The sequence below is a fragment of the Tympanuchus pallidicinctus genome, unplaced genomic scaffold (genome assembly GCF_026119805.1).
Source record: "Tympanuchus pallidicinctus isolate F22 unplaced genomic scaffold, pur_lepc_1.0 scaffold6, whole genome shotgun sequence".
NCBI lineage: Eukaryota > Metazoa > Chordata > Aves > Galliformes > Phasianidae > Tympanuchus > Tympanuchus pallidicinctus.
In genome coordinates, this window is record NW_026294780.1 from 35,692,333 (window position 1) to 35,708,334 (window position 16,002).

The 16,002-nt window shown below is 34.2% G+C and overlaps 1 long non-coding RNA gene across 1 annotated transcript in view; it reads left to right on the plus strand.

The window, feature by feature from the left end:
• Positions 1 to 11,164: 11,164 nt before the first annotated feature.
• Positions 11,165 to 16,002, plus strand: part of LOC128092145 (uncharacterized) — a 76,483-nt gene continuing 71,645 nt past the window's right edge. Inside the window, exon 1 of the long non-coding RNA XR_008211661.1 lies at positions 11,165 to 11,249. This is a non-coding gene — a long non-coding RNA (uncharacterized LOC128092145). The remainder of the gene's footprint in view (positions 11,250 to 16,002) is intronic.

Below are 16,002 nucleotides of genomic sequence, written 5' to 3' on the forward strand. Positions count from 1 at the left end.
ATTCAGAATATGAAAATGTAGGATTATATAATTAAATTAGCTCTTTTGCACAATATTAAATCTCATTCATGAAACAGGATTTATTTTAGAAAGTTGCTGTCCATCCAGAACAAATCAACATTGCTACTAAAAAAGCTCTGTATTTTCTCTTAATTCAAGCCAAGCATTTAGTTTGACTAGAAAAATGTTATTTCTATAATAATAAGAGAAGTTGTTGTGGTTTTGTGATTTTTTTGTATTCCATATCAGAACATCACGTTGACCAGTGGGAGTTAGAGTTAATGTTCTGGTTCAGTTTACTGCCTTTTATGGGCACTTTGAGTATCCTGATGGGAGGGGGAAGGGTGGCATCCCTGGAGGCCTTAGCAGGAAGAGGAAGTTGGGTGGAGCTCCTGACAGGGCTCGAGTGTCTTCCTCTCTCCCTCTGGCCCTGGCTCAGCCGTCAGCTTGCTGTGTGTGCTTGTCTCTCTCATTTTGTTTGATTTAGTTAAATTCAGTAAATTATCGTTCCTCCTCAAATCGTTGCCATTGTGTTTTCTCTTTGTTAAAACTATCTGCTAGTGCTCTGTCCTTCCCCCTCTCCCCGAGTGCACGTGGCCTGGGGCTGGCCAGGTTGTGGCAAATAGTGTGGCACTAATACTCCTTCCTTTTTTTTTTTTTTTTTATTTGTTCCTTTTTCCTAGGGCCTTTGCCCCTGTCACGAACTTGTATCAAAAGATAACTCCATGACAAAAGTAAATTACAATCAATTTAAAAAAAAAAAAAAAAGGGAAAATTGTCTTTTGGGAAGTTATTCATTGCATATCTTGACAACTTTAAATAGAAAAAGATCCATATTTCTGATGGCAGAAATTTACTTTATGCTAAATATATATATAAAAGAAATCAGATTTGTTTCATTTTGTTCCAAGCTTTAGACCCGCCAATCTTTTCTATCCTTGTAAATCTAGCTCTTGAAATGTAGATGATACCCTATGGTTTTAATAAACATCCCTTACATAGAAAGCTTGGAGACACATAAATCCAGAGGAGTAATGTAATATGCACCTGACTCTAAGAAATGCTTCCTGGGCTTCCTAGGGACCATATGGATATAGCTATCATCCACATTTCCAAGGGTGCATCATGTGTTCTAACCTGTAGAGCTCTAGATTATATAAAGGCATAATAATCACAGTTTTTTAGCTACACAATTTTGGTACTTGCCTTTTAGTATTAGTCCAGTGGAAACAAGATTGTTTTTTCCTTATTTTTCTTTTTTTTTTTTTTTTTTTTTTTTTTTTTTTTTTTTAAAAGATTTATTTTCCTGTGCATTTTAATCTATGTTTAACTATATCTACATCCAGGAATAGCTTTTTCTTCTAGGTACTGGTACATAGAACTTGAAATTTCCCAGATGGAAATTCTGAACAGCTGAGTTTCTGCTGCTTGCTTCCTGGTACAAGAAAAAGCATTTGTAGATCAAGCAAGGAGCAGATGGAGAACAATTGGAGTATATAATTATTCAGCCTGGGTTCCTTTTAAATGAGTAGGCTGAACTCTTTGAATTTGGCTGGGAAGACAGAGGGACAGAGTAACAAATGGTAGATAAACCTTCCAGTAATTCTTTAAAATAGATCTAGGCAAATATGTGAAATAAGTTCATCAGTTACCAAGGTCTCTTTTTCTGTGAACTTCAAAATCTGGCAAATCACTCTCAATCTGCTTTTGAAGTCTGAAATTAATACACAGCCTACCCAAACACTTCTATATTAATAAACTACACTGATTTCATTATGTTACCTGAGGACTCCATCTGGTGACTTTTCTTTACTCTGCCAGATTTAGAAAAGCTACAGCCCTGCTATGATCTATTGCCAAAACATAAAATCCACCATAGCAAAGTATTAACACATTGTGATTTTTGCTCTTTAAAGGTGAATAATTTAGTTCCATGACTTTCTGAAACTGCCCTCATAGGAGTATTACATTTTGTAAGCTGAAGGCTAATAGGAAGAGTAGATGCCAAAATCATTATCTAGAGACTTACAATTATTTTCACTAACTATTGAAAATTAAATGAAAAAAAGGAAAATAGAACATCAAAGCAAGAGTAATAAAATACTGTGAGAAAAGAAAGCAAATCAGAAGAATTTAAATACCAATAAAATGTGAAATCAGAAGCAAACATAGGGCAATAAAATATGTCAGAAGATGAAAGGGGAGAATTGTACCTGGTAGCCATACCTAAATTATGTTCTGAAACTGCATATTCAAATCACAAATGATAAAAATATTTTCTCTTCAAAAATTTCCATGAAAGGAAGGATGCTAAGACAAAAATGCATGACAGAAGTTGTTTCTACTAAATCTTAGGCATGCATTCCAGATCAACTCATGTTCTGTACAGAAGAAGTATGAATAAGCAGTAACTGAAAAGCAGCTACATTTGAGTCTAATATTCTTACAGATCACTGTCATGGAGTTAACTAGATCAATCTATGCCTATGGCAGGGGGGGCAGTATGCCCCTGCCCCCCCTCCCCTGTCCCACAAAATGGGAAGGGAAAAGGGATAGGAAGATGGGAGCTGGGCTCAGGGAAGGAAGAAAAAAACAGTGGCAACAGTCTATGGAGGAAAATTTATTTTACTACGATATCGGAATGCAAGGTAACAGAATATAATGCAATCTAATTGAAATTGAGACTAATAAATCAAATAAGATAGGAGAGAGAGAATTCATGAGACCAAGTCAAACCTGAAAAGCTTGGAACTAGGAAAGCATCCTCCAGCACCCACTGCAAGGCATTAAGAGACCACCCGGAAGTGCCAGATCCCATGACTTCTGTAATGTATAGGGATAGGTACCTGGAATTGGAGCACTGGCACTTTAATTCCCAGTACACTACATGATGTTATGATGTGGAATACTGAAAACCAAAAAACAAAACCATGGCAATCACTTTTTTTTTTCCAATATGACATAAATGAATTTGACAAGATTATTAAAATCTTACTATTAATTCACTTCTCCATGTTTAGGGCTGAAAATGTATTTTAAATATGAAAATGTGTTTTAAATATATCTTCAAATGTAAAACTCTTATTGTTGGGTTGCGATTGAGATACACTTGTGCTATTATCACAAAGAATTCAATTTTCTTTTGTTTATTTGTTAATTTGACTGCATTGTAGAGATCCATTTAACACACTGAAATACAAAAGTTCAACTTAACAAGTACACAGGAATACACATACAAATAGCAAATCAAGGAAAGGCAGAAAAATTGAACTGTAGATTATTTTATACTTTCTTTCTATAAAAAGTAATAAGTATTAATTTGCTTCAGCCAAGCTGACATTGGTATATATACACATAGACCACTGCAGCCAGGCATGCTGGCACGAACAAAGCTACACATAGACATGCATTAGAAAAAGCTCGTAACAAAAACAATAGATGTTAATGCTCTACCTCTTCAAGTTCAAATGTTGGTGCCTTTGAAATAGCCTTAAAGAAATGGCTATATCTGCTACATACTTAATGTAGTCTTTAATATCATCCATATGACTGGAAATTTTTATCCCATGTGCATTAATTGTAATTACTAATGTGACAGAATTGCACTACCATTCTATTAATTGAATTTTAGTATATTAAATACACTGCAAAGAATGTAGAATGTAAACAGTGGAAATGTATTCTTTTAGACTATTTAGAGCAAGGGAGAGAATCACATAACTGAAAATGACAATTTTACTCAGGTTATTGAATTTTTATCTGACATAAATTACAGCAGATAAAAGACCCCCATCATTCCTAGCCATAATCTTTCATAATGTACATAGATGCAGTATACATGACAGTCAAACATACAGAAAAAGAAAATGTGATTAATGTCTCATAATTCTAGTCGATAATTGTTATTTAAACATTTTTCTTAAAAAAAAAAAAAAAGCTGCATAAAAGAAGAAATAGTCAGTACGGAATGGCTGCAGTAACCTTGTACCATCCATATTAGTTCATGTTTTCACACTTATACTGTGGCTATATCTATTACCAGTAATACCACAATATAAATTTAATAAATCCAAGTTGTCTGTGAATGTTGTTTTGAGAAGAAAAATAAGAGTATCTTATGACACTGTGAATACTGATTACTTACCTGCGAAAGTCATGGGTCAATATTATATGCTGTGAAGTTAAAGAGAAGGTTTTGGGTATGGTTACTCAGCTTTACCATTGCAACAGAGTGTCACTTCTGTATTTAATTCACTGACATTGCAGTCAAAATCTATATCAACTCTAGTAATAACCTGGTATTGGGAAAGGAAGAACACTGGAATGAGAATGAAAATGGACAAGTAACACTGCCATATTTCCTCTTGTTACTACCGTTATAGCTGTAGGAGACAACATCTTGATGACTATTCAGTGTGGATCCTAAAACTCAGAAAATATAAGCATAATCAGATGATCCATTGCACTGGATCAGGTAAAAAGGAACAGGGACTACTTTAACAGTCACTAAATCTGATCTTTTATATCTTTTATTTATACAGAATTTTGGAACATGTAATGTTCTCTTATAAGAATATGTATACGGGCAATCTAAAAGCTTCTGAACAAAGAAAATTTTGCTTTGCTTGAAGATATTGAAGATGACTTGACAGATACACTTGTCAGGAAAAAAAAAGAAAAAAGGAGGTCACTACAGATTTGTACTCTGGGGGTTATCTGGTTATCTCATCGAACGATGGATCCATCTAGACCTAATTCCCATTCCTGTACTGTAACATATATATAAGCTTTCTTTGATTCTTATTCTGCAAATTTTCTTTTCTACAGATTTGCTTGCTTTCTATACCATATTTCTTAAGTTTACTTTTACTTTGTACTTTGTACTGCTGTTGAGGAGACCACATCAGTAGTCCAATGATGTCATGCTGGAGCTTCAGTGTATGTAGCCTGGATGTGGGAATAAAGAATATGCTAATTAAATTTGCATATGATACCCAGCTTGCAAAAGAATGCAAGTGTCTTGTAGAACAGGAATAGAATTCAAAATATCTTGATGAACAGGAGATAGATTTGAAACAATAAGATGCAGTTCAGTAGGGACAACTGCAAGATACTCTTGTAAAAATAGCAAATTATACACACAGAAATTAGGGAACACTTATTTAGGTACAAGTTCTGCAGATTTCCAAGTTAAAAATGATCCCAAGGTAAGCATAGGTCCACAATATCACAGTATAGTTAATAAAAAAAAAAAAAAAAAAAAAAAAAAAAAAAGTTAACATTATTATAAAAATATTTCTACAGTTATTCTTTAACTAAATGCAATATTCATGAGTAAATTTACACATGATTTCACTTTTGTTTTTGTAAGTGGTTTAAGGGGTGGTTTGACCCGGTTCCGTGATTAGCGAGGCAGAGGAATCTGCAGATCCGCACCTCCGGAAAGAGGAAACAGGGGATCCCAAAATAATTAAAAACAGCTGCAACAATCTGAGGAGAAACAAACTAATTTACTAAATATAGTATCGGAATGCAAGATAACACACTATAATACAATAAGAATTTAAGCTAATAAATCAAATATAATCAGAAAAAGATTGTCTGAGAACTGAAGGCCTCACCATACCCCGAGGTAAGATGTGCAATTGGGGTGAGCAGCATGGAAGAGGGCTGAAAAATGTACATCACCTGACTTTGCCCGGAGTTATATCTCCTCTCTGAATGCAAAGTGTTCTGGGGTATGTACTTCTCTTTCGGACAGGTTCCCAGAGCTGGAGCATTAGGTCTTTAACTCCCAGTGCACTACATGATGTTATGATGTGGAATGCCAATAACCAAAAATCGTAAAAGCATTACAGTTCTTTTTATGTCAAGCTTGTTAACAACTGTTACTTGGTAAGAACGCCAAACAAGGCAGAAATACTGACTGAAGATCTTAACGCTATGTCCTGCAAGAAACGATAAAATAAAGAGATTATGGAGGATGTGATAGTAGATTTTAAGAATATATAAAACTATTTCAAAGTGATGATATCCTTTTTTAATCAGAAAATAAGTAATTTAATAACAAAAAGAAAGGAGATTAATTAAATAAAAGTTATTAGAAAATATTTTCTGAAGACAAAGTTAAGAAATCAGAAATTCTGCTAAAGGTACCTGATAATCTTTTGTTATTGAATGCAAGTCATGTGATAGAAATGATGCCCAATAATGCCCTAAATGTTGGGATGACAAAATGGGTTCATTTTCTAAACCTTTCAGACTTAAGATGCTAGAAGAAATCTGAACAGATTTAAGATAAAAATATCTAATTATTCCTTCTTTTTCTCTACATGTTTTCATCTTTCCAATCGCTGATATTTCTGAGATCCTTCTTGTTATTTTATACGATTATTGGACAATAATTAAAGATAGCACTAAGAATATATAATCTTTATTTTATAATCTTACTTTTCCTTTCTTCTTTTTTTGTATCTCCCTATATATTATACATTTTTTTTCTTGTATTTTATTATGTGGTTGGGTGTTTTTTGATTTTTTTTATATATTTTTTTTGCAATTCTTTCCAGATCAATTTAGTTTCCTAAATAGGTGAAACCATATAACATACCAGTTTATTCTGATACTCTTCAGTGCTAAAACTCTATGAACATACTTCACTTTTTACTTCAGCCTTTTGATATTTTCTGCTTCCTTTGTACTTTCTTCTTACTGAGAAATATTTTTTTCAAAACAGTCCAAAACTTATTATGAATAGGCTATAGCTAATACATTCACATTATTCTTATTCACATATTCTATTCACCTTCTTATTGTTACCTTTTATATAATCTTCTTTTGTTGGTACCACTGCACATGGTGAGATATGTATGTACTACACAATTACAGTTTACTGTGAATTCACAAATTGCTGGGGAAAATTTACATTTTCTAGAATTGAATATTGCTGACAAATCAAAATGGATATACAAATAAAGCATCATGTGATGAACTAGGTTGCAAAAATATTTATAACAGAACCAGAACTACTAAAACCTATTTATTTCCCTTGCTTTTTGGTTAAAACAAACAAAAAAAATTAACCAACTTGCCCTTTTTCCCAGTATAAATAGTAAGCAGACCCTTAAAGCAAAGGTTTGCAATGTTTACAAATAGAATATATATTTTTTTCATTTAAATAGAAAGCATATATTGAAGTCAAAATTTGCTCTTCACTCAGTGCTTTATTTACATGTTAATCATAATGTTTAAAATTGGATCTGGGAAATCAACAGAAGGAGAAGGGAAAACACCTGCAACATACTGATCTTCTGTGTATTCTGTAAAATACATCAATCCAATGATACTTCTGGGGAGGGCTGAATATACACTCCATATATCTAGATACTAGTTGATTCTTTAATTTTTATAATGTACCAGTAGGTAGGATACTGTGTAATATTTGTGATAGTAGATTTAATGGATTTCCACATGAGAAAACATATACAGAAAAGTAGCAAGAAATCTGTATTATATAAATCATTTCTAAATCTGTTCTCTTAAAAAGTTCCTGAGTATATAAATTCTATTGGTAAAGGGACAATATTACAAAAGAATTTTGGTGATGTATCTGCATAGAAGTGTGTATGTTCATGCATATGTGCAGCAATCTTGTTCGTAATGAAGCAAAAATAATTAGGTAAATGCATAATGGTTCACTAATTATTGTCCATTAGAGAAGAAGGAAAAGTAAGAAGTCAAACATTTCTGCTACTAAATCTGGTTATAGAAAAGAAAAGAAAAGAAAAGAAAAGAAAAGAAAAGAAAAGAAAAGAAAAGAAAAGAAAAGAAAAGAAAAGAAAAGAAAAGAAAAGAAAAGAAAAGAAAAGAAAAGAAAAGAAAAGAAAAGAAAAGAAAAGAAAAGAAAGAAAAGAAAAGAAAAGAAAAGAAAAGAAAAGAAAAGAAAAGAATCAACTGACAGATTTTAGATCATGTGATCCAACACCCTTATTAAGCAAGTACACCTAGAGCATGGTGGTACTGCACATGGTGCACCATGTATTGTACATGGCGCAGGACCATGTACAGGCAGCTTTTGAAGATCTCCTAGGAAGGAGATTCCACAAACTCTCTGGGCCAGAGTTCATTTACCTTCATACTAAAAGTAATGTGTTTCTTGATATTCAGATGGAACATCTTGTGTTCCAGTAGTTTGTGACCATTTGCTTTTTGTTTTGTCACTAGGCACCACTGAAAAGAGCCTGACTCCAATTTCTTCACAACTTCCCTTCAGGTATTTATATACACTGATTTATACTTAATGCGTTCATATGCCCTTGAGTCATTCTTCTCTAGGCTGAACAGTCCCAGCTCTTTCCTCAAAGGCAAGATGCTCCAGTACAAGTGTTGACCATAAAAGTATTCAAGGACTGAAATATACCCATCTTGGTTATGTAGATAATCTGGTTTTGTATTTTTGGATCTGTGAAATATCCAAAATCTCTCTTGAAAAATGATAAGCAAAATAATTGCTTAACAAAATTAGATTATAAAATAACAGGCACCAGTGCATCTCTTTGTATAAATACAGCAACAATTGTAAATAATACTGAAATTAATCTGATGCTGTCTGAACAGTAGAAATGATACTTCATAGTAGTGAAGATTTTTTAAGTTACTTAAGTAAGTTTTGAAAAAAAAAAAAAAAACAATAAAAATGTGAAGTTCTTGTAAATGAAGGAACACAATACATAATAAAATTGCTAGCTATCTGATTTTGGTGCAGTGAAAAGTTTCTTGACAACTTTTCCATGTATGCAGACTGAAGAAGTCATGTCTGACATAGTCATGTCTGAGTATGCAAACTGAATGTCAGATCATTATTTTGGAAGATAAAATGTGTTAACAAAACACTGCGAGTTTGTTTTCTTACAGATGTCCTGGGCAAACTAAATGAGAAAAAGGAAACAATAACATTTTTACCTCTGTTAAGTTTGATTTACACCTCGCTGGGTCCTTGATAACCTGACTATGAATGTAATATTCTTGCTCACATTTTCTATTTCATACCATCCTTTCTCTTTTTTTCCCTAATAAATCTTTTTGCCAAATCCATCTCTTCCTTATTTTTATTTATTTATTTTTATTTATCTACTATTAGAAATACAGTAATTAGCATAAAGATAGAAGAGAAAGTCAATAGACAGATGCAAAGGCTTAAGTGCATTTTGGGGACTGAGATTCAAAACACAGTTGTCATTTAAATGTAAAGCATTCTACCTTCGCTTCTGACTCCTGAAAATGTATCTCCCAACTTAAAATTCTGTATTGGTGAAGCTTCATGAATGTTTTATTATCTGCTGAGCATGCCTAGTATCAATCTTCTTCATTATTAAAGCAAATTCTTCATTGCCATACCTCTTATTTCTTCACAGACAGTAGATATGCTTGATGCTTGCTGGAAGTATTTTTTGCATCTCTCCTTATCTTTGAAAAGCAAAACTTTCCAAAGTACTGTTGTGCTGCTGCAACTACTTGTTCTATTGTTACTACTTGTTATTACTCCACAACTGACTACTACTGACTACTGATCACAGAACATGACGAAGAACCTGTTTTAAATTTTCTTTATGTATTGAAGTATTTAAGCCTCATTATTTGTTTAAAAGTGCTCTGTCTATCTAGCAAACAGGATATTTTTGAATCCTTCCCCATACTAACTTAAGTTACTTAAGAAAAAAGCAAATAGCTTCCTCACTTGTGCATTGCAAACATCCTGACTGTTCTCTTGTTCCTTGCACTGAGGTAAAAGCTTCTGGTAATCAAATTTCTAGACCTAAATCAGGTTTAGGTTCTGAGCCACTTAATCTTGATTCTTTATGACACAAATGCGTACCTATGTGCCCTCAAAACTTTTGAGGTTAAGCACTGAACTACCAATGGAATTTAGGCAAACTAACTGACAGCGACCAAGGATTTTCAGTGTCTTTAAAGAGTGAGGAAGAATACATTACTTACCATTATACCTCAGTCATGTATAATATTTGTTTGGTTTTGTTTCTTTGCTTTGCATGGAGAAGTGTAGCAAGTTCATTCCAGTGAATCCTAAATAAGAACAGAACTGGATGGAAAGAGGAGCACGTGATTCATTTGCCAGCTTTAGTAACAAGCATACTTTGCTCAATTAGCTTTTTGTGGAGCTCATTCTCATCAGTTTAGTTTTTCCCTAGTAAAGTAGATTTAAACTAGCAGCATAGGTCTTTTGAGTTACAGCATAAAATATAAAGCATAGAGCCACTATTTGAATCTAACTGCCAGTCTGAAGGCAGGTAACAATACTGAAATTTGAATTTACTGGCACCCACAGTCTGCCCTAAGTGTTTATTCCAATTAATGTGTTTATGAATTCCTTAATGCTCTCTGATTGTAATTTTACTGCTTTTGAAAATTTAATTTCAGAAAATAATATAAATAAAAACTGGATATAATATTTTAGAATTGTCAAATAATTAACTTAGTATATTAAAGAAAACTGTCAAAATGATCATGATAAATCAAAAGTTTATCTTATTCTAGCTGTAATTTTATGGATTCTCAGGTTATTAAGCGCAGGTCCTAATTAATTTGCCAGTAAAGTTTTATGAATCAATCAGAAGTCATAATATCAATGACAATGTAACCAAAAAGTAATTCTGAAGTTATATAACTGGTTAAATGTCTTAATAAAAAGATATATATATATACATATTTCCCCAGACATGCTATTTATTCACAGTCCTTTTCTATTCACTCATGACCATTTACACACAGATACCTACCTATAAGATACCATGTTCTATCTCTGTTAATTTAAACACTCAACTGAATTCTAAAAAGTTCACAAAAGAAACCAAGCGCACAATAACACTATTTGATAGAGCAAATTCTCAACTACAAAATACTGTTTTTAAATATAGTTACCACCATTAGTCATGCATTTTCACACGTAATGAACAAGAGCCTGCATGTTGCACTAACATAAATCTTCATGGCTGTCTGGAATACGGCTTGACTTTCATGTCATTGTTACCACTGCTGAAATGCACCACCCATCACCTCACTTTGCTCACATGCACTGTTTGGTGTCACAAAACTCTCAGAAAGTGTTGGTGAATGTCAATAGATGATGTTTTTTTCTGAATGGAGGAATCACAGAATCACAGAATCACAGAATTGTAGGGGTTGGAAGGGACCTCCAGAGATCATCGAGTCCAACCCCCCTGCCAAAGCAGGTTCCCTACACCAGGTCACACAAGTAAGTGTCCAGGTGGGTCTTGAATATCTGCAGAGAAGGAGACTCCACAACCTCCCTGGGCAGCCTGTTCCAGTGCTCTGTCACCTCACTGTAAGGAAGTTCTTGTGCAGATTTGTGTGGAAATTCCTAAGCTCCAGTTTCTGGCCGTTTCCCCTTGTCCTGTCTCCACACACTGCTGAAAAGAGTCTGGCCTCGCCACTCTGCCCCCCACACCTTAGATATTTATAGACCTGGATCAGGTCCCCTCTTAGTCTTCTCAAGGCTAAACAGACCTAGTTCATTTAGCCTTTCATCTCACTCTTCCATCCAGTGGAAGTATACTTCTATATACACTTCCATCTCAGTCACCAGTTTGTTTGACTGCTCTTCTGCTGCCATCTGCTGCTTGGCAACAAAATGTAACAATATTGGTGGAAGTTTGAATTTCTACTGGCCATACAACCAATGTCCACTTCTGACATCATGAACTAACATAATAAAATAGGTGGCATTACTTTCAGAGCAGCCCTCATACATTGCTTTCAATTAAACCATTTTTATCCTTCATGCTGCTATGCTTTGCACCCATGCGATTGATACCAGTAGGTATAATTACCCATGTGGTCTAGTGATGATTAATTCAAGACAATAATTATGTATCCTTCTGATAAGTAGTGAGCTAAGTCTACTTTATATATTACCTGCCATTATCAGATTGATCCCAGAAGGAGAGAGAGGTGAACAAGCATCTAATAGGTAGATTATGATGGAGCTTGAAAGTTAAGCTATTCAGTATTTTATGAAAATTTTTGTGCATGCCATGATGCCAAGTATTTCCATAACAAGATAACAAAATCTAGAAGTTTATGAATGTTTTGGTTTTGGATTTAATTTATGTGTGCATGTGCCATTTAATTCACAGAAAAGAACCACAGAATGATTGATTGAAAGAGACCTTAAAGATCATCTAATTCCAAACCCTCTGCTGAAGGCAGAGACACCTTCCACTAAACCTCAGCTAAATGATTTTTGTTGACCCAATTGCAGAAATTAACTGAAGGAAAGATGAGATACTGTCATTTTTAGGAATCAAAAAATTAAGGACAGAGCCTCATTTTGGTGAGCATATACCACCTCATTTTGTTGGGCATATCAACTGTTAGTCTATGAATGATATTTTGCTCTTTCTGCTAATTATAAAACAAGCATCTAATGATGAGATTGTGTCAATCTTTATGACTAATGTGTTTGAATGCTGGTATTCCTTCTGTGCTGCACCAGGACTCTGACTTCACTGTGCATTTAGCCAGTTTTACAAGGAACCGATGAGACTTCAGTCTTTGTCAACCCAGAAATAAACTGGTTCTTGACACTAGGGTTTTCTCATTGATTAAATTGTCATGGAGTATTCACAGCCTAAATGCTGCCTTCTGGTCACTGTCCTTTTTTTCTGTGTGGAAAATGACCTTTGTGAATTAATTGCATGCCCTAGATGTGTCAAAATGAGGTGGAAGCAGCAGTCCAAAGCAATAACATTCTAGGAACTATTTGTCCCTTGATTCTCCTGTGAACTTCATGGGGGAAAAAAAAAAAAAAAAAAAAAAAAAAAAAAAAAAAAAAAAAGTGCACAAAATATATATTATCTTTTAGCCACACTAAATTTGAAAGTAATCTAAGCTGATCTAGAAAATTCTATTTGTGCTTTATTTTCTGCTTGATAATATTTTAATGATTGCCCTGTATTAATTGTAAATCAGTACATGCTGAGTGAGTTATAGGAATTATTTTGAGTCTGGGCACTGCAGCTGTAGGTCTGCCTTTCAACTACCCTTATGTGATTTATCGAGCTTTCAAAGATTTTTAGATAGTTTATAATTTTATAAGAATTCCTTATTTCATGCAAATATGTAAACATATTACATTGAATTTGAATTTCTGGCATATAGTGCATTCTGGCTGCTTTCCAGCATTCTCCAATATACTGCAGGATGTACATGGGATATCAATGAAGTGAAACTAAAGTTCCTCCCCTACCTTGCAGAATTGTCCAAACTCAGAAGTAATTAATAATTCTCTGAAAATAGATAATTTGATGCAATTCATTATTTTCTTGCTTTGATGACAACAGAAGTTTTTATCAAAAACGAAGCAGATGGGGTATATTGGAAAGCTTGCATGAATGCCTAATTTTCTCTCAACTCATGTACTAGTCACATGTACCTCTAGGTCTCTGAAATCCCACCTGTTTGGGTACAGATTGTCCAAGTGCCTTGGAGCGGTGGCTAAGTTATATAGTACAACTGGTAGGGTACAGGAATGCCACAGCTTCATGTATTAGATAGACTGCATGGTTGTCCAGTCAGTCCAGTGGGCTATCTCTGCCCAAAAATGGGCATGGTTGCAGTTTCCAGTGGAGCTTGGTGGGATCAGATTGCTGGCTAAAACATTATAGAAAATATGCATTCTGCCTTGTTTGAAACAAGCTTCTTTTCAAATATTATTTATCTTACGAATTCACCTTTTAATTTATTCATTCCATTTCATAATGAAAAGAATGTTAAAAATGCTAAAATTTCTACAAGATAAAAATTCAAGATTAAAATGAGTTTTTTTTAAGAATAAAAAAAATTGATTTCAAAACAAAAGAACTAGGAACAACAACAACAACAACAAAAAAGGCAAACTTAGATGAAAATGAAAGACATTTTTATTTAGAAACAGAAATCACGAATACTGCTGTAAACATGGAGAAAAAAATTAAAGTTGTAACCTAGCTGTAACTGAGAGTTGTCCCACGGTAACCTGTAGCTTCTCCAGAAGAAATTAACATTCTTCAAAATTGTGCCAGAACAGAATTCTCTATGCAACTGTGAACCAGAAATATACTAATATATAAATATAACTATTCTAACCAGAAATACATGAGCTACATTTCGTGTAGTCTCTTTGTATCTCTTCTTGTCTCATATGTCTCTTCTTGTCTTACAGCCAAGCAATATACAAGATCAGTTACATCAGCTTAATATTGCATGGCTTCTGTAGTTGTTTTGTGCATTCTTCCTGACTTTCAATGGATAGCAAATTCCTTTAAATAAATAATCTCAAGATCCTATTAAAACAATTTCATATGCAACTGCACAACTAGAATTTCAAGCCCTAATTGCAAAGATCCATAGAAAAAGGTGGGATTTTCCTGGTGGCTTTTTTTTTTTCTTTTGTTGTTGAAAACCTACATTTATTTCTCATATGGTTTTTTACTCTATATGATATTAATATTGATGTTAATTTGCATATGCAAATGCAAGCTTCAGAAAGAACTGACAAATCCTTTTTCAGTTGCCTATCCCTTTCAGTTTATTCACATACATAAGATGGCTCTACTAGCATATATCACAGATACGTACACACATCAATCTAGAGGATCAAACACCACTCTTTTGGTAATTTATCTAGTGGTAATTTTTTCCACTCTTTCCTAAAACTTAGGCCAGCCTCAATATTAGATTCTCAGGGAATATGGTCAGCCACAGAATATCTTATGAATTTATATCAGTTGAAAACCAATACAAAAACTAACTCTTTAGTTAGTTTTCCTTGTGACCATGGACTAAAAGGTCAATGGGGCAATATCTTCATTTGATTTTGTCTATTTTCTGAGTATAAACAGAGTGTGGCAGTCAATGACTCAATGAATGGATGTATATTAGTGTTATGTGGTATCTCTCAGAGGTCAGTACTGGGGCTGATGTTTAATTTATCAATTATATAAAATTATTAATTATATCAGTGAGATTGATTCAACAAGTTTATGGATTACACCAAGCTGTGTGGTATCAACACACCTGAGGGATGGGATGCCATCCAGGGAGAGCAGTGTGCTCAGGAGAACATCATGATGTTCAACAAAGCCAAGTATAAAGTCTTGCTTATGGGTTGCAGCAATCTCCACTATCAATACAAGCTGGAGGAGGAAAGGAGTACAAGCTGGCTGAAGAGAACTTGGGAGTACTGGTGGATGGTAAACTGAAGATGAGCCAGTAATGTGTCTTTGCAGCTCAGAAAGCCAACTATATGCTTGTCTGCATCAAAGGAAGCATGGCCAGCAGGTCAAGAGAGGTGATCCTACTCCTCTGCTCTGTACTGATGAGATCTCACCTGGAGTATTGTGTCCAGATGTGGAGTCCTCAGTACAGGAGAGACATGGATCTGTTGAAGTGTGTCCAGAGAAGGGCCACAAAATGATCCAAGGGAAGGAACTGTCCTCCCTTGTGAGGACAGTCTGAGAGAGCTGGGGCTGTTCAGCCTGAAGAGAAGATTCAGGGAAGACCTGGTAATGGCCTTTCAGAATCTAAAAGGGGACTATAAGAAAGAGGGAAACAGACTCTTTAGCATGGTCTGTGGTAATAGGACAAGGCAAAATGATTTCAAGCTAAAAGAAGAGAGATTTAGACTGGGTATCAGGAAAAACTTTTCTACAATAAGAGTAGTGAAGAACTGGAACAGGTTGCCCAGAGACAATGTGACCTTTAAATATCTCTTCCAATTCAAATGATCCTATTATTCAATGAGTCTTAATATTTATTTATATGCACCATAAAACATCTGAATAACAGATATGACACTGTTTTTATTTTGCTGTTCTTCTGACTGCTGGTTAAATTTGTAAATAAAAGTACTTCTCTTAAGTAAAAGCTTAGTGGAGAAAAAAAGAAAAAAGGAAATAGTCAAAATAGAATTAAGATATTGCCCCA